At 33.7% G+C, this 19,745-nt stretch overlaps 1 protein-coding gene across 2 annotated transcripts in view; it reads right to left on the bottom strand.

The window, feature by feature from the left end:
* Positions 1 to 19,745, bottom strand: part of DHRSX (dehydrogenase/reductase X-linked) — a 346,627-nt gene that overhangs the window by 47,078 nt on the left and 279,804 nt on the right. The gene's annotated exons all lie outside the window — the stretch shown is intronic.

Raw genomic sequence — 19,745 nt, 5'->3', positions numbered from 1 at the left:
ATGCACTGTGTCCACCCATTTAAAGGGCCCTTACATTTTTTACCTATTCTTGAGATGTAATTTCCCTCTTTTTACCTCTACTTTCCCCTTTTTTCTGTTACAATCCCCTTTCCATCTCTAGTTTTTTTTTAATATAATAGTAAAATCAAATGTACTCTCAATGTTATACCCATAACAGAAATACAGTTCTCAAGAGTTTTTTTTTTTCTTTTTTATCTTTTAATGCTTCTCTTGAGTCCTATGTTTGGAGGTCAAATTTTTTGTTTAGCTCTGGTTTTTCCATTAAAAATAAATGGAATTCACCAGTTTCATTGAATGTCCATCTTCTTCCCTGAAAGAAAATGCTCAGGGTAATTTATTCTTGGCTGCATTCCAAGTTCCTTTGCCTTTTGGAATATCAGAATCCAGGCCCTCTGATCCTTTAAAGTGGAAGCTGCTAGGTCTTGAGTACTTCTTATTGTGGATCCTCGATATTTGAATTGTTCTTTCTGGCTGCTTTTAATGTTTTTTCCTTGGTCTGATAGTTCTCAAATTTAGCCAAATTTAGGGTTTTAATTTTAGGGTCTCTTTCAGGAGGCATCTGGAGAATTCTTCCAATGGTCATTTAAACCTTCTGTTCTATGATATCCTGGCAGTTCTCTTTTATAATTTCCTAAAAGATATTATCTAGTCTCTTTTGTTCATCATGTATTTCAAGGAGTCCGATAATTCTTTGATTGTCTCTCCTAGATCTATTTTTCAGGTCAGGTTGTTTGCCCAATTTGGTATTTTACATTTTTTTCTATTTTTTCTATTTTTCTTTGTTAGTTTTGATTGACTGATTCTTGCTGTCTCAATGATTCATTAATTTTCATTTGTTCAATTCTGAATTTTAGTGAGTTATTTTCTTCATTTACTTTATTTTTAACTTCTTTTTGTATTTATCTAATTGAATTATTAAATGAGATGTTTTGTTCTATGGAATTTTTTTTTTTTCCATTTCAGAAATTCTGGTTTTTAAGGAGTTATTTTCTTTTTCTATTTCAAAAATTCTGTTTCTTAAGGAGTTTTTTCTTTTTCTGTTTCACAAATTCTGTTTTTTTGGGAATTGCTTGCTTTTTTTTTTCCATTTTATCAAATCTTTTAATGAATTATATGCTTTTTTCCATTTCACTAAGTATATTTTGTAGTGAATTTTCTTCTGTTTTCTTTGTTGCCTTTTTTACACCCTCTTGGAAATTTTTCCTTTCCTTTCTCAATTTTTCTTTTAGCTCTCTTTTAAGATATTTTTAAAATTTCTTCTAGGAGAGCCTTGTGTGATGGGGACCAAGCCTTTTGGGGCTTCATCTGGAGACAATCTGTCTTTATTCTCCTCAGGGTTTTAAATCTGTTCTTCTCTTTCACCATAAAAGCTATCAGTTGTTAGAATCCTCTTTATTTTATTTTATTTTATTACTCAATTTTTTTTTTTAAAGTTAAGGCTTGCATTAGGAAGAAAGAGGTTTTCCAAGCATCCATAGGTGTGCTAGGGCAATGCTGATTCCTCCCAGTGCCGGGTGGGCATGGCCAGGTCCCCTGAGATTCTGGTATTTTAGGGTTCACCCTTTACCTTTTGTGTTTGTATTAGACGTTTTATAACTTCTCTGCTGATCTACTTGCTTGCAACCAGGGCAGAGTTGCCAACACTGCTATAGATTCCTGTAGATTCCTCCCTGTAGATTCTCTGACAAACAGAGTCTGCTCACCCCTGGGACTCTGCTCTTTTCGTGCTGGCTTTTGAGGTCAGCTGTTTGTGTTAGGCTGCCTCCCTACTGTTTCCAACTGAAACATACTTTTTCTGGTCTGTTTCCTCCCTGTAGATTCTCTGCCAAATGGAGAATGCACCACCCCGGGACTTTGCTCTGTCTGGGCTGGTGTTTGTACTCAGCCTTGTGCTGGCTGCCTCCCTCCCTTTTCCAATTGAAACAGACATTTTCTGGTGATCTCTGAAATTATCTTCTGCTGATAATTTGCTGCACTCCCAATATTTGTGGGTTTTGCTGGTCCAGGGCTAATTCTGAGGCTGGATTTTGTAATTATTGTGAGGGTTGTAGAGGAGGTCAGAGAGAAACGTGTGTTGTCTCCACAATCTTGGCTCTGGCCCCTCCCCCACAAAGTCCTGATCATCTCTCATTAAGAAAAGAGTTTGGCATACCTAGCTGCACAGCTGGGAAAACTACATAAATGAATAATGCTTATTGCTCACAATATGATATCCACTTATTCTTCTTATTTTATTCTGTATCAGTACATCTTCATCTTCCAATATTCCTCCAAATTTCTTATATTCACCATTTCTTACTGCAGTATAAGATCCTATTATACTGATAATCCCCAATTTTTAGTCCTTTTCTTACCTTCTTAGTGTCTATTTTTTCTTTTCAGAAGGATATTGCTATGAATATTTTGACTTATATAGAGCCACAGTTTGTCTGTGACATCCTTTATGATTAGATTCATTATTGGGCTCACTGAACAAAGAAAATGAAGAATTTACTCACTATCCTTGTATGATTTCAAAATTATATTTTTGTGTAGACAACTTCATAGTTTCTGTGCAACAATATATAGTATCCTTATGTTCTCACAGATCCTTCAACATTTACTATTTCCACCTTTGCAATTTGTGAGATGAAACATAGAGTTGTTTTAATTTACATTTGTCTTACTATTAGCTATCTGGAGCACACATTATACAAGTGAATGGACAACAAAGGATTTAACATATTTTGCTCTTTGGGGAAATGCTAATTGACTATAGAAAGGTTGAAATTTATTGAAAGAACAGAAATCTGTTCATTGCCCTCTAGTGCCATCCACTGCTTGAAAATAATGAAATTTTCAGAGGCAGTCACTGAGCACTCTTTTCAAAGTCCTTTGGTTTGACCAGAAGCAATAGAAGAAAAAAAGGGACTTCCGGCCAAGATGGTGGAGAGGAGGCAAACAGCTTCTTGAGCTCCACATTTGCTCTCAGAATTTACTTCATGACAAGCCTCAGAATTAATGCTTGACTGGAAAAAAAAAAACACAAATAATCACCAACAGAAGACATCCTTGAAATTCACCAGAAAAGGTCTGTGTTTGCTCAGGGCAGGGGATGAACAGACTGGGCACAGACTGAGGGCAAGCAGCCAGAGCAAGGCAGGCAGCTCACATTGTGCAGATCTCTGCTGTTTCTGCAAAACGACCTTTACCCCAGTGTGGATATTCCATCTTGGCAGCAAGCCAGGAACAGCAGAGAAGTTGTAAAGAATAAAACCCGAGAAAGCTAGCATCTCTTGGGACCCGGCCACCCCCACCCCCACCAGGAGTGACTCAGCACATTCTTAGATCCTCAGAGCGCAAACCCATTGCAGCCATCGATGTCCTGTTAGTGTCTAGCTGCTGTCTCCCGCACTCTGTAGAGGAAGCGTGGTAATAACATCCAGCCCTATCCAACCCCATAAACAGACCAATTGTTTCTCTTGTCAATTTGTTTTCTTCAATTCCCGCTCTGACAAAATGAACAAAAAATTCAAAAGGGCTCTAACCATTGACAGCTTCTGTATGGATAGAGAGCAGACTTCAAACCCTGAGGAGACTAAAACAGACTGTCTCCAGAGGAATCCCCTAAGGGGGATATGAGCTGCTCCTCAATACACAAAACTCTCCTAGAGAAAATCAAAAAGGCTCTCACAAGAGAGTTAGAAGAGAAATGGGAAAAGAAAAGGGAAGCCTGGCAAGAGAGTCTGGAGAAGTTATCCAGAGTGGATAAAGAGATCAAATCATTGAGAAATAAAATCAGTGAGTTGGAAAAAGAAAACAGCTCTCTGAAAAATAAAATGCATGAAATGGAAAAAAATTCCATAGAAGGTAAAACTCAGTTGGACAATTACAAAAAGATATAAAAAAGGGAATGGAAAAAATACATCATTGAAAACTAGAATCGAACAAGTAGAAATGAATGATTCAAGGAGAAAACAAGAAGTAGTCAAGCAAAACCAGAAAAACGAAACAATTTAAAAGAATGTCAAGTATGTTATTGGAAAGACAACAGACCTGGAAAACAGATCCAGGTGAGACAATTTGAGAATAATTGGACTTCCTGAAAAATGTGAGGAAAAAAAGAGCCTGGACACTATTTTCCAGGAAATTATCAAAGAGAACTGCCCAGATGTTTAAGAAACAGAGGATAAAATAGACATTGAAAAAGTTCATCGATCACCTACTAAAAGGGACCCTAAAATCAAAACGCCAAGAAATATAGTAGCCAAGTTCAAGAACCATCAGATGAAGGAAAAAAATACTGCAAGCTGCTAGAAAAAAATCAATTCAAATATGGAGAAGCCACAATAAGGATTACCCAGGATCTAGCAGTGTCCACATTAAAGGATCAAAGGTCCTGGAATATGACATTCCAAAAGGCTAAGGAGCTTGGTATGCAGCCAAGAATAACTTACCCAGCAAAAATGAGCATCCTTTTCCAGGGAAGAAGATGGACATTTAACGAAATAAATGAATTCCATCTATTCTTGATGAAAAAACCAGATCTACACAAAATGTTTGATCTTCAAATACAGAACTCAAGAGATTTCTAAAAAGGTAAAAAGAAATCTTGAGAACTATATTTCTGCCACAAAGATATGTAAAGAACACATGTGTAATTTGTCCTAGAAACTAGTGGTGGAAAGGAAATTATATCATAAAAAAGGGTAAAGTGGTGGTACTACATCTCATGAAGAGGCAAAGGTAACCTATTATATCTGAGAGAAAGAAAGGAGGGGGATGAACATAGTGTTTATCAATAGACATATTCCATTTATGGTGAAACTTCTTCCACTTCATTGAAAAGTGGGAGGGAAGGAGTAAGCCAAGGGTAAGGGAATAGAGAAATTGTGAGGAAAAAGGGTAAAATAGGGGGAGGAACTTTAAGGTGGGAGAGGGATACTAAAAAGGGAGGGCTGTGAAAAGCAAGTGGTGCTCACAAGTGTAATACTGGGGAGGGGTGGTAAGAGGGAAGGAAAGGAGAAAAGCATAAGCAGGGGTTAACAGGATGGCAAGTAATATACAATTAGTCATTCTAACCATAAATGTGAATAGGGTAAACTCTCCCATAAAGAGGAAGCACTTAGCAGACAGGATTAAAAGCCAGAATCCTACTATATGTTGTTTATAGAAAACACACCTGAAACAGGGTGATACATTCAGAATAAAAGTAAAAGGGTGGAGCAGAATCTACTATGCTTCAGGTGAAGCCAAAAAAGCAGGGGTAGCCATCTTCATCTCAGATCAAGCAAAAACAAAAACTGATCTAATTGAAAGAGATAAGGAAGGGCATTATATCCTGCTAAAGGGTAGTATCAATAATGAAGTAGTATCAATATTAAACATATATGCACCAAGTGGTGCAGCATCTAAATTCTCAAAAGACAAATTAAGAGAGCTTGCAAGAAGAAATAGACAGCAAAACCATAATAGTGGGAGATCTCAGCCTTGCAGTCTCAGAATTAGATAAATCAAACCACAAAATAAATAAGAAAGAAGTCAAAGAAGTAAATAAAATACTAGAAAAGTTTGATATGATAGATCTTTGGCAAAAGCTAAATGGAGACAGACAGGAGTATACTTTCTTCTCAGCAGTTCATGGAACCTATAGAAAAATTGATCATATACTAGGACATAAAAACCTCAAAATCAAATGCATTAAGGCAGAAATAATAAATGCATCCTTTTCAGACCACAATGCAATCAAAATTACATTCAATAAAAATAATTGGAAACTGAAAAATCTCATACTAAAGAATGATTGAGTGAAACAGCAAATCATAGACATAATTAATAAATTCATCCAAGAAAATGACAATAATGAGACATCATACCAAAATGTGTGGGATACAGCCAAAGCAGTAATAAGGGGAAGTTTTATATCTCTAGAGGCCTACTTGCATAAAATAGAGAAAGAGAAGGTCAACGAATTGGGCTTACAACTAAAAATGCTAGAAAAGGAACAAATTAAAAACCCCCAGACATAACAAAACTTGAAATTCTAAAAGTAAAAGGTGAGATTAAAAAAATTGAAAGTAAAACAAACAAACAAACAAAAAAACTATTGAATTAATTAATAAAACTAAGAGTTGGTTCTATGAAAAAAAAAACAACAAAATAGACAAACCCTTAATAAATCTGATTTAAAAAAGGAAAGAGGAAAAGCAAATTGTTAGTCTTAAAAATGAAAAGGGAGAACTCACCACGAATGAAGAGGAAATTAGAACAATAGGTAGGAGCTACTTTGCCCAAGTTTATGACAATAAATTCAATAACTTAAATGAAATGGAAGAATACCTTCAAAAATATAGCTTGCCCATTTTAACAGAGGAAGAAATAAATAGTCTAAATAGTCCCATTTCAGAAAAAGAAATAGGACAAGCTATTAACCAACTCCCTAAGAAAAAATTCCCGGGACCAGATGGATTTACATGTGAATTTTACCAAACATTTAATGAACAACTAAGTCCAATGCTATATAAACTATTTGAAAAAATAGGGATTGAAGGAGTCCTACCAAATTCCTTTTATGACACAGACATAGTACTGATATCTAAACCAGGTAGGCTGAAAACAGAGAAAGAAAATCATACACCAATCTCCCTAATGAATATTGATGCTAAAATCTTAAATAAAATATTAGTAAAAAGACTACAGAAAATCATCCCCAGGATAATATACTATGACCAAGTGGGATTTATATCAGGAATGCAGGGCTGGCTCAATATTAGGAAAATTATTAGCATAATTGACTATATCAATAACCAAATTAACAAAAACCATATAATCATCTCAATAGATGCAGAAAAAGCATTTGATAAAATCCAACATCCATTCCTACTAAAAACACTTGAGAGTATAGGAATAAATGGACTATTCCTTAAAATAATAAGGAGCATATATTTAAAACAGTCAATAAATATCATATGTAATGGAGATAAACTGGAACCTTTCCCAGTAAGATCAGAAGTGAAACAAGGTTGCCCACTGTCACCATTACTATTCAATATTGTACTAGAAACGCTAGCCTCGGTAATAAGAGCCGAGAAAGAGATTCAAGGAATTAGAGTAGGTAATGAGGAAATCAAACTATCACTCTTTGCAGATGATATGATGGTATACTTAGAGAACCCCAAAGACTCTGCTAAAAAGCTATTAGAAATAATTCAGAACTTTAGCAAAGTTGCAAGATGCAAAATAAATCCACATAAATCCTTAGCATTTTTATTCATTACCAACACAATCCAACAGCAAGAGATATAAAGAGAAATTCCATTCAAAATAACGGTTGATATTATAAAATATTTGGGAATATGTCTACCAAAGGAAAGTCAGGAATTATATGAGCAAAATTACAAAACACTTGTCACAAAAATAAAGTCAGATTTAAATAATTGGAAAGACATTAAGTGCTCTTGGATAAGCCGAGCAAATATAATCAAGATGATAATACTCCCTAAACTAATCTATTTATTTAGTGCTATACCAATCAGACTCCCAAGAAACTATTTTAATGACCTAGAAAAAATAACAACAAAATTCTTATGGAAGAACAAAATGTCGAGAATTTCAAGGGAAGTAATGAAAAAAAAATAAAATGAAGGTGGCCTAGCTGTACCTCATCTAGAACTATATTATAAAGCAGCAGTCACTAAAACCATTTGGTATTGGCTAAGAAATAGACTAGTTGATCAGTGGAATAGGTTAGGTTCACAGGACAAGATAGTGAATAAAAATAGCAATCTAGTGTTTTACAAACCCCAAAATCCCTACTTTTGGGATAAGAATTCATTATTTGACAAAAACTGCTGGGAAAACTGGAAATTAATATGGCAGAAACTAGGCATGGACCCACACTTAACACAACATACTAAGATAAGATCAAAATGGGTCCATGATTTAGGCATAAAGAATGAGATCATAAATAAATTAGAAGAATGTAGGATAGTTTAACTCTCAGACTTGTGGAGGAGGAAGGAATTTATGACCAAAGGAGAACCAGAGGCCATTATTGATCACAAAATAGAAAATTTTGATTATATCAAATTAAAAAGCTTTTGCACAAACAAAACTAATGCCAACAAGATTAGAAGGGAATTAACAAATTAGGAAAACATTTTTACAGTTAAAAGTTCTGATAAAAGCCTCATCTCCAAAATATACAGAGAATTGACTCTAATGTATAAGAAATCAAGCCATTCTCCAATTACTAAATGGTCAAAGGATACGAATAGACAATTTTCAGATGATGAAATTGAAACTATTTCCACTCATATGAAAAAGTGTTCCAAATCACTATTGATCAGAGAAATGCAAATTAAGACAACTCTGAGATACCACTACACATGGGTCAGAATGGCTAAGGTGACAGGAACAAATAATAATGAATGTTGGAGGGGATGAGGGAAAACTGGGACACTGATGCATTGTTGGTGGAGTTGTGAACGAATCCAACCATTCTGGAGAGCAATCTGGAATTATGTCCAAAAAGTTTTCAAACTGTGCATACCCTTTGATCCAGCAGTACTACCACTGGGCTTATATCCCAAGGAAATACTAAAGAAGGGAAAGGACCTGTATGTGCCAAAATTTTTGTGGCAGCCCTTTTTTTAGTAGCTAGAAACTGGAAAATGAATGGATGCCCATCAATTGGAGAATGGTTGGGTAAATTATGGTATATGAATGTTATGGAATATTATTGTTCTGTAAGAAATGACCAACAGGATGAATACAGAGAGACTTGGAGAGACTTACATCAACTGATGCTGAGTGAAATGAGCAGAACTAGATCATTATACACTTCAACAACAATACTGTATGAGGATGTATTCTGATGGAAGTGGATATCTTCAACATAGAGAAGAGCTAATCCAATTCCAATTGATCAATGATGGACAGAATCAGCTACATCCAGAGAAGGAACACTGGGAAATGAGTGTAAACTGTTAGCATTCTTTGTTTTTCTCCCCAGGTTATTTTTACCTTCCGAATCCAATTCTTTCTTTGCAACAACAACAACAAAATTTGGTTCTGCACATATATATTGTACCTAGGATATACTATAAAATATTTAATATATATGGGAATGCCTGCCATCTAGGGGAGGGGGTGGAGGGAAGGAAGGGAAAAATTCGGAACAGAAGGGAGTACAAGGGGTAATGTAAAAAAATTACCTATGCATATGTACTGTCAAAAATGTTATAATTATAAAATTAATTTTAAAAAATTTAAAAAAATAGAAGGAAAAAATGTAGGCCTTGTATTTACTTCGTGTCTAACTGGATACTATAGCACCTTGTTGAGTGAAGAACTGTCTGGATTTTGATTTTAGTTCTTAGAAATATGAACTAGGGAATTTCTTCAGTTCTCTTTCTTTAGACAACTATTTATGACTTGAATAGCATAACACATTTTCAGAACCTCAGAAGGAGTTAATGGAAGAAGCTGCCACTGTTTTATCAATTCTATCAGAAGAAAAGCAGAAAAGCAGCAAGGATCAAAGTGGGGCATTTAGCAAAGAAGCAACTTCATATGGTGAAGTTATTGAATGGATCAAGAGCATTTAGAACTATAGTCCCAAACTAGGAGTTCACCTAAGAGCATATGGTGTTCTTGCTTTTGTGTTTCCCTGCTAAATTTCAGTAAGTGTGTGCACATGCTCTCTCAGGGACAATGTGGTTAGTGTGGGAGGAGTATGACCCAGGGCTATGTTTTTACTGTTATTTATTATGTCTTCCTTGGTTCCATTTTTTATAACAGTGATTCATCAGTTATTCTTTCTTTTGTACTATTGTTAAGTATTTGTTTTATGTTTAAGACTTTATTATATCATCATTGTAATGAAAGGATTTTGTTAAAACGTAAGCATACCAGTGGAAACTCCAGAGTATAATGATGACTAGGGGAAATATAACTTACTAACACGGGGGTATTCCTAATAACCTTGAGAAACGGAGATCAGAGTGGTGATTCTTTTCTGGGAAATCAAATCTGTTAGCATTAGAAGAAGTTGGAATGGAAGGGCCAACCCAGGAAAACAGAAAGATGGTGCCTTTCCATTATAAAAGGACAATGAGTTGGATCCAACTTTATATAGAAGGAAGAAAGAGAAAAACAGATTGCCTTTGGAAAATTTTAACTCCTTTAATAATCCCAAACTTCTCTGTAAAACAAAGGGCCATTAAAAATTAATTTTATTCCAGAGTCACAAATATCTGGAATTTAGCTCCAAAGTTCTCCTGAGAAAAAGAAATAAAGATAATATTGGAATTGATTTCATTGTGTGCCCAAAGATAACTAGAAACTTTATTTCATGGTGCATTTGGCTGTGCCTTATGGTAGGGCTCATGATGGGAAGAAACATAATTGTAGATTAGACAGTTTTATCTCTTGAACAAAATGAAGGAGTATTGCATAGTCTATAAAGAACTTGACAAGATTCTCCAAACTTAGTCATGTTTGATTATGACTTCAATGTAACAGTGAAAACAGGGAAGAATAGGAGAAAAAACACACTGGAAAAATGCAATTTGGGAGAAAACAAGGAAATGCTAATAGATTTATATGCATGAGTAAAAAATTAAAGAACCCAGATCTGTGGAAGGTCCTACAATGACATGTTCTGATTGAAGACAAGAATGGTACTATCACATTTAACCTCTGCTGTTGATGTTTAGTTATTTTCCATCATGTTTGACTTTTTGTGACTCCATTTGGGGTTTTCTTGTTAAAAATACTAGAGTAGTCTGACATTTTCTTATCCAACTCATTTTACAGATGAGGAAACTGAGGCAAACGGGAGTAATCCCAAGATGACATAGCTAGTAAGTGTATGAGACTAGATTTAAACTCAGGAAGAAGGGTCTCCCTGATTCTAGGTACATCACTCTATCCACAAAACCTCCTAGCTGCCTTCAATCTCTAATGTCTGATATGTATGGGTGAGAAAATGGGCAAGGGACTTTATAAAACAAAGTTATTTGATTAAGAATTCATTAAGCATTTACTATGTGCCATGCAAATAGCTAGAGATATAAAGAAAGGAAAAAAAGACAGTTCTTGCTCTTAATAAGTTTACAACTAATGGAAGACCCAGCTAAATATACATATAAAAATAACTGTGCTTGAATTAACCCATTTTAAAGACAGAATGACATTGATTTTTAATACAGCTAAAAGGGAACAGAAAAAAAAAAGGAAAGACCATGGATTATACTTTCATTCATTACTCTAAAGGAGATTTAAAACAAAAAACACACCAATGACCATGAACTGATACCCCTACTTTCTCATTTGTCTAAGTCTATTATGTGAATTCTGTATGCACTGGGGATTTTCTATAGAAGACCACAGCCTCAACAATTCAGGGGTATAAATGGAAGAATACTAACAAAAATAGAAATTGCTTTCATTAGCAGAAGAAGAAGAAATAAAATATGTAAAATGGACCTATTTTAGAAAAAAAAAATTGAACAGTCAATTAATGAGCTTCCTAAGAGAAAAGCACTAGGATCAGATGGATTTATGAATGAATTCTATCATGTTTAAAGACCAACTAATACCAATATTAAATAAAGTATCTTAAATAATAAATAGAGATCTACCACACTCATTTTGTAAAATAAATCTGATACTGATAACTAAACGAGGACAGATAGAAATAGAAAAGAAAATTATAAACCAATTTTATTAATGAATGTTGTAAAAATCTAAACAAAACACTAGCTAAGAGATTAAAATATATTAATTATTAAATTATTATTAATCATCATAAATTATTAAAATATATTAATTATGATAAATAATAATACTAAGAATATATGGATGGTTTGACATAATGAAAACTATTTACATAATTGATTACATCCATAATAAAAGTTTTTAAAAATCATATGATTATAGCTATAGTTGCAGAACAAAACTTTTGAATGAGGTTCAATACTCAATTCAATTCAAAACACTTGAAAGTATTGATATAAATGGATTTTTCCTAGTATTTATCTAAAACTCTCAGCAAGCATTATTTGTAATGAGGATAAACTAGAGGTTTTTCCAATTACATCAGATGTAAAAAAAAAGATGCCCACTGTGGCCAATATTATTCAATATGATATATTGGAAATCCTAGCAATAGCAATAAGAGAAGAAAAAGAAATTGAAGGAAATGAGGAATGAAAATATTGAATGATGTGGCAAATTCTCTCTTTTTGCAGATGATATGATGAAAAGTTAGTTTAAGCAATAACTCTTAGCAAAGTGGTAGTATATGAAGTAAACCTACATAAATCTATAGCATTCTTAGATTTCACCAAAAACCTCTGCAAGAAGAGATAACAACAACAACAAAATACCCCATTTAAAATACCTCTAGAAAGTATAAAATACCAGGGAATACAACTGCTAAAACAAATCTAAGAACTGAATAACCAAAATTATATTAACAAGCCCTTTTTATTCAAATAAAATCAAATTTAAATATATGCAGAGATATTATTTGTTCACAGGTAGATAGGAACAATATAATAAATATGACAATTTTACCACAACAAATAGATATGCAACACCATTATTCCAATTAAATTACCAAAAATAATTTTACTTAGAAAAAAGTACCAAGAAAATTCATTCTGAAAAACAAAAACTCAAGACTATTTGAGGCAATTAAAAAAATGTAAAGAAATGAGGTTATCGATACTGAATCACAAACTGTATTAAATAGCAGTAATTATCAAAACTATCTGGTAGTATCTAAAAAATAAAAAGATACATCAATGGAATAGAATAGACATACAATTTGCAACTGAATAAACATAATAGCTACAGCAGCAAATAAACATAATAATCTTATATTTGACAAGCATAAAATAAGATTTTAGAATAAGAATTTATTATTTGGTAAAAGTTGTTGGGAAAGCAATATGACAGAAATAAAGCATGGAACAATATCTCACACCATTTACAAAGATAAGGTCAAAATGGACACCCAGTCTAAATAAAAAGAGAGATTTTACAAGAAAATTAGAAGAATATGAAACACATTACTTATCAGTCTTATGGATAGACAATTTATGAATAAGCAGAGAGGAAAGTTAGGTGTAAAATGGATAATTTTAATTACATTAAATTAATTTTTTTACAAACATAAAAAATAGCCCAAGTCGGAAGGAAAGCAGAAATCGGGAATAATTTTTATAGCTAATTTTTCAGAAAAGAACTCACTGAACTCTGTCAAATCTATTATGTAGTCAAAGAATTTGAACAGGTAGTTTTCTACTGAAGAAATGAAAAATAATTTACAATCATATAAAATGTTCTAAATCATTACTGATTAGAGAAATTCAGATTAAAACAATCTTGAGCTATCATTTTATGCCTACCAGATTGCCTAAAATGATAAAGAACAAAAGTAACCAATGTAGGAGAAGATGTGGAAAAATTGGGACACTTATTTTTTTGTTGATGGAATTGTGAATTGACCCAGCTATTTTGGAGAGCAATCAGAAATTATGTCCAAAGAGTTATCAAATGACTTTTATGCTTTGACCCAGACATGCCACTACTTGGTCTATTTTCAAAGATGTTTAGGGAAAAAAGAAACGAATCTGTATGATATAAACCATTTATAGCAGCTCTCTTGGTGGTGGGAAAGAACTAGGAATTGCAGGGATACCCATCAATTGAAAAATGGCTGAAGAATGGTATATAATTGTGATGGAATATAACTGTGCTATAAGAAATGGTTTGCTCAATGATATTAGAAAAATATAGAAAGACTTACATGAAATAATGATGAGTAAAATAAAAAGAACCAATAGAACATTATGTACAGAAACATGAATATTGTTTTAAGAATGACTTTGTGTGAATGGGCTATTTTATCTATTATAAATAACCAAATTAACCATAAAAGTCATAAGAAGAAAGATTTTACCTGCACACTGAGAAAGAACTGATACACAAACACACACATACACACACACACACACACACACACATACGCATATCTATACCTAATTATCACCATCTCTAAAGTGAGGCAAGGGAGAAGGGAAGAAAAATTTTTTAAAATAAATATACAGGGGCAGCTAGGTGGCGCAGTGGATAGAGCCACAGCCCTGAATTCAGGAGGACCTGAGTTCAAATTTGGTCTCAGACACTTAACACTTCCTAGCTATGTGACCCTGGGCAAGTCACTTAACCCCAGCCTCAGGGGGGGAAAAATAAATAAATGTACATAATTTTGTTGTGTATGTGAAAGGAATAGCAAGTTGTACATAATATATTTGCAGTTTCATGTACAATCATTTTTCATTGTACTATATGGAAATATATTTTATCCTATAAAATAAAATAAAATAAAATAAATTTTTAAAAACTGAGAGATATAAAGAATTTTTGTATATGTTAATTTCAATTAACAAATAAATCAATAAACAAAGGAATGAATTAATCTATGTCTGAGTAAATACATTCATAAATAAAAGCATTTAACATGGTAAGAAAATTTTACTTTAGAGGCTCTCTTCAAATAACTGAAATATGGTAGAGGGAAGTAGATAGCTATTACATTGGAAAAGAGTTATAGGATATGAATTCAAATTCAAATTCTGTTACTTATTACTCATGTAAACTTGAACTAGTCATAGCTTTTCTAGCCATCAATTTCTTATTTGTAAAAATGAAGAAGTTGGAGTATATGACTTCTAAGGTCATTTCCTGTTCTATATTTATGACCTTATGGGTACTGAAAAAACTTTCTTTAAAGATAGTATCTATTATACATACAAAAATACTTTAAAAATCTGCAATTTTACTAATGGGAATATTTCTGGCATTATTGTAGACTGCAACCCCTTAGTTGTAAATGGTCTTCATAAATGTTAAGACCAAAAAAAAGGAACTGCTGTGCACAATCTGTTCATGAGGCTCTCTTGAACTTGGTATGTCAGGTCCTTTGATAAAAGACTTATGGATGAATTGATGATGATAGAGTTAACATTCAAATAAAAAAAAATTAAGCTAACTAAGTCCTATCAGAGCTTGCACAGTACTGAAATAGCCTTCAAAAACTATGGGTTATCTGTGTACATTAAAATTAGAATCACAGATTAAGAGCTGAAAGGAATCTTGAAGGCAATCTGTCATGAAGGATGTCTTGAACACAGTACATATATAAAAAAAATTTTACTATTCTCCAAAATATTTCCATTTGCAGGCCCCTTTGTACCAATTTATGGGAGCTCTGGAAAAAACTACAAAATCTCTGATATTAATCTAACAATTCACACTCAAAAAACAAGGAGAATGGGAAAATATGATGGAAAGAACACTGAAATTATACCAATATAATCTGACAAAAATCACTTGACCTCTCTGGACCTCAGTTTATCTATAAGGTTTCTTCTAGTTCTAAATCCTATGGGATTTTTTTTTTTTTTTTTGGCCAACTCAAGATGTGCATTTGGGAAAGACAGCTGAGGCAATCTATCAGTTAATACCTTTGGTAAGTGACCCAGATAGATAGCCAGTTGGTCCCATGGTTTAATAGGAGGAGGGGATCTGGATAAATTGCATATCAAAATTGTACAATAGTTATTTTCTTTTAAAAATTATTTGTTTCTTTATTCTGCTCTTAAATACTGAAAGAACACAAATTAGCTTATTCATATATCTGTAGAACAGAAAAATGTAAGTCTATATAAATCTACAAATCCCTATTACACACTGCTCACTTTTTTAGATGATAAATTCAATATATTACTAGGAAACACTTTCAATTATGCTGCACTGCCCATTACCATAAAAACTCCTCTTTTTTAATCTATCAGTTGGGGAATCTGGTGGGGTACAATACATTATGGAACACTGTATTCTCAGAAGAATCACAATTGTAGGTGACCCAAAAATCACAGAAAGATGCATAACAAATGTCAGTAAGCTTCAGTAGATTAACAATGGTAACTTTCAACAGAGGAGACATCATTACAGGGAATCTATATGATAGGATGAAGAAGCAGGCTGAGATAAATGGCATTGTGCCTTAGATTGGAAAGGTTTGGGTTCAAAGCTAGTCTTTAATATATATTGATTGTGTGACTCTGGGTAAGTCCTTTAACATCTCATTGACAAATACAAGTCAAACTATTGGCTAAAAAAAAAAAAAGATGCTGGTCTAAATTAGCAGAGGAAAATGCTCACAAATTCTCTGCCACAGTGAGATCATGGTTTGGGAAAAATCATAGTCAAACAAGTAGATCAATTGCAAGATGGGCAGTCATCCCCAATTGTTTCATTTGTACTCTCCAGATAGTAAAACAATCAGAGGAAGACATCCAGTACATTGATTCAGTCTTCTAAAGAAGTTAACTAAAAACAAACAAACAAATAAAAAGTGGACTGAAATCATACAGGATGAGAAAGTGTGAATGAGCCATGATCTGCACTTGTAGGAAAACACAGTGATGAGATCATGGACCAAGAGTATCTAAGAAACCCTGAGGGATGAATGAAGCAATATTTTAAGCATGAGGTTGACCTAAAAGGGAAGTGAAACATTTCCCTATCAGGCTGACTACAGAGAATCACAGGGAAAATATCAACTTTTGGGTCGTGGGCCAGATTCTCTTCTTAGATTAAAAAACTCAGTATTTTTTCCCCCTAGAAGAAGCATATGCCTCATGATTCAAGCTTATCAGCTTTGGTAACTTTAGCCCTGGATTTTCTGGCAAAATGCTTTGCTTGCCCTCATTTTTTAGGAAATGTTTTACTATCCAATTTGAGAGAAGGGTTACATTAGGCTAATAAATCTTCCCATACAACCAATAGAACGATAGGGAAAGCCAAGACTACTGCCACTGACAGCAATTAATGATCATTCTGAAGAGAATTGAAAAGGTTTGACTTGAAGTTAAATATGAAACAGATTTATGTAATATTTCAATTACTCTTATCAGACTTTTAGAGCAGTTCTCTTTAATGCTAACAACTACAGATATGCAGTGAAGAGTGAGAAGGAAAAAGGGAAGGATATTGTAAGTAATTAACATTGTTGTTTTTTATCATTAGGAAAGAACTATGAGTTGGGAGAGGAATACTTATGTTTTAATGCTGGTTTTGTTACTTTATACCAGTGTGAACTTGGACAAATCATCAGATCTTTCCGATTCTGTTTCCTCATTTACAAATTGAATAAATTAATATTTATTAAGCACCAACTATGTGCCAGCCACTATGCCAAGAAGCTGAGAGGATGAAAGTAAGACTAGATGATTTCTAAGGTTCTTTTCTATTCTAAATCCTATGATTTTATATGAGGACATATATTATTTTTCATTCTTGTCTTTTTATTCATTTCTCCAGATTCAATGCCAGAAGAATGAAGGTGGAGAAATTATAGCCCTAGGGGATATATATGAGCAGTGTTCTCACTTTTAGGCTTTCTCTATTATTAAATACTCCTGATTAATCCATTTTCTCAAGTCACCTTCATACCGTATATTTGATACAAGTTGAAAGTTTATAAGACATTCTTACAAACATTATTACATATATTTCTTTGTCACATCTTTTCAACTTGAGGGGTAATATACTCTTAGATAAATGTGAACAGTGTTCATGAAATGTTTAAATTTCTAATCATCTTGACTCCATTATTCACTTCCTAGGGAATTTTAGTGCACGAAATTTATATTTTATCTTTTTTTTGGGGGGGTCTAGACCTGTGATCATTGTGGTATAGTGAACTCCTTGTAAGCAAAGTCTCTTTACCAGTGCAGTTTAGCAACGCATCACCAGCCTACAATGTCAGAGGATTATCTGAGCACCAACAGGTTAAGTGACTACCCAGGATCACTCAGTCATTATCTATTAGAGGCATAACTTGAACCCAGATTTTCCTAATGCCAAAATCAACACTCAATTCACTATATACCACCTTAGTATGTAAGAGAAATAGTTCTCTAAAAAGAAGGCATGCCAATAAAGGCTAGTTCAAATAAAAGTGCTACTAAGCTATGAAGTCGTTGAGAAAGAAGGAAGACTTATTAGAATTATCAAGTAATTTAATGTATTATTTTTTTTTACTTTAGTTGACTCAGAGTCAAATTTAGATAACATCACTAAGGATTATTTAGGAATTGCTTTTATGTTCATTATTGTTATTACATAATATTGCTGTATCAATTTTCACCAGCCAGTTACACTAGCAAGATATCAGACGTCAGGAAACATCATGCCATATATTTCTGGGACCTAGACACTATCCAGATGCAGTCCCTGCTTTGCAGTTCTTTCATTCAGACATCAAAGTGATTCTGGTTTTCCAAATCTTTTCAATGGTCCTCAAAACAATGAGTTACTGTTGACTGGCTCTTTTCTAAACCTGTTTTATTGTCCACAAAGGAATACGGACATTGGTTTATGATTACAGATGTAGGAAGGCTCTCTACCTTAGCATCTTCTGTCAGATATGAGAAAGCATAGAACAGATAACAGCTAAAGTGACTAAGCATCTGACTCAACCTTGGCACAAAATTCTATACTCCCTGTATGTCATAAGGGATGCCCTGTTCAGTTTTTAAATGGTTAGTGTACCATCTAAATGACTTTCAGGACTTCTATACCAATGAAAATCACAGGATCATCAAGAAGGTCATAGATTTAGACTTGAATGGGGAGTAAAGGGCCATTTAGTTCAGGATCTTAATTTTACAGATGAAGTAAATGAAGTCATAAGATGTGACTTGCTAACCATTAGCAGTAAGTACCAAAGATAGAATTAGAACACTGGAACTCAGTACAGTCACCTTTTGGCAAGCATAATTTTTTTTAGTCTTTTTTTTATTATTATAGCTTTTTATTTACAAGATATATGCACGGGTAATCTTACAACATTGACAATTGCCAAGCCTTTTGTCCCAACTTTTTCCCTTCTTCCCCCCACCCTTCTCCCCCAGATGGCAGGTTGATCAATACATATCAAATATGTTGAAGTATAAATTAAATACAATATATGTATACATGTCCAAACAGTGTTTTGCTGTACAAAAAGAATCGGACTTTGAAACAATGTACATTTAGCCTGTGAAGGAAATCAAAAACACAGGTGGACAAAAATAGGAGTATTGGGAATTCTATGTAGTGGTTTATAGTCATCTCCCAGAGTTCTTTTGCTGGGTGTAGTTGGTTTAGTTCATTACTGCTCTATTGGAACTCATTTGGTTCATCTCATTGTTGAAGATGGCCATGTCCATCAGAATTGATCATTATATAGTATTGTTGTTGAAGTATATAATGATCTCCTGGTCCTACTCATTTCACTCAGCAGCAGTTCATGTAAGTCTCTCCAGGCCTTTCTGAAATCATTCTGTTGGTCATTTCTTACAGAACAATAATATTCCATAACATTCATATACCACAATTTGTTCAGCCATTCTCCAATTGAGGGCATCCATGTAGTTTCCAGTTTCTGGCCACTACAAAAAGGCTGCCACAAACATTCCTGCACATATAGGTCCCTTTCCCTTCTTTAAGATCTCTTTGGGATATAAGCCCAGTAGTAACACTGCTGGATCAAAGGGTATGCACAGTTTGATAACTTTTTGAGCATAGTTCCAAATCATTCTCCAGAATGGCTGGATGTATTAACAATTCCATCAGCAATGTATCAGTGTCCCTGTTTTCCCACATTCTCTCCGATATTCTGC

The sequence above is a fragment of the Sminthopsis crassicaudata genome, chromosome 3 (genome assembly GCF_048593235.1).
Source record: "Sminthopsis crassicaudata isolate SCR6 chromosome 3, ASM4859323v1, whole genome shotgun sequence".
NCBI lineage: Eukaryota > Metazoa > Chordata > Mammalia > Dasyuromorphia > Dasyuridae > Sminthopsis > Sminthopsis crassicaudata.
This window is presented reverse-complemented; position numbering and strand designations above follow the sequence as displayed.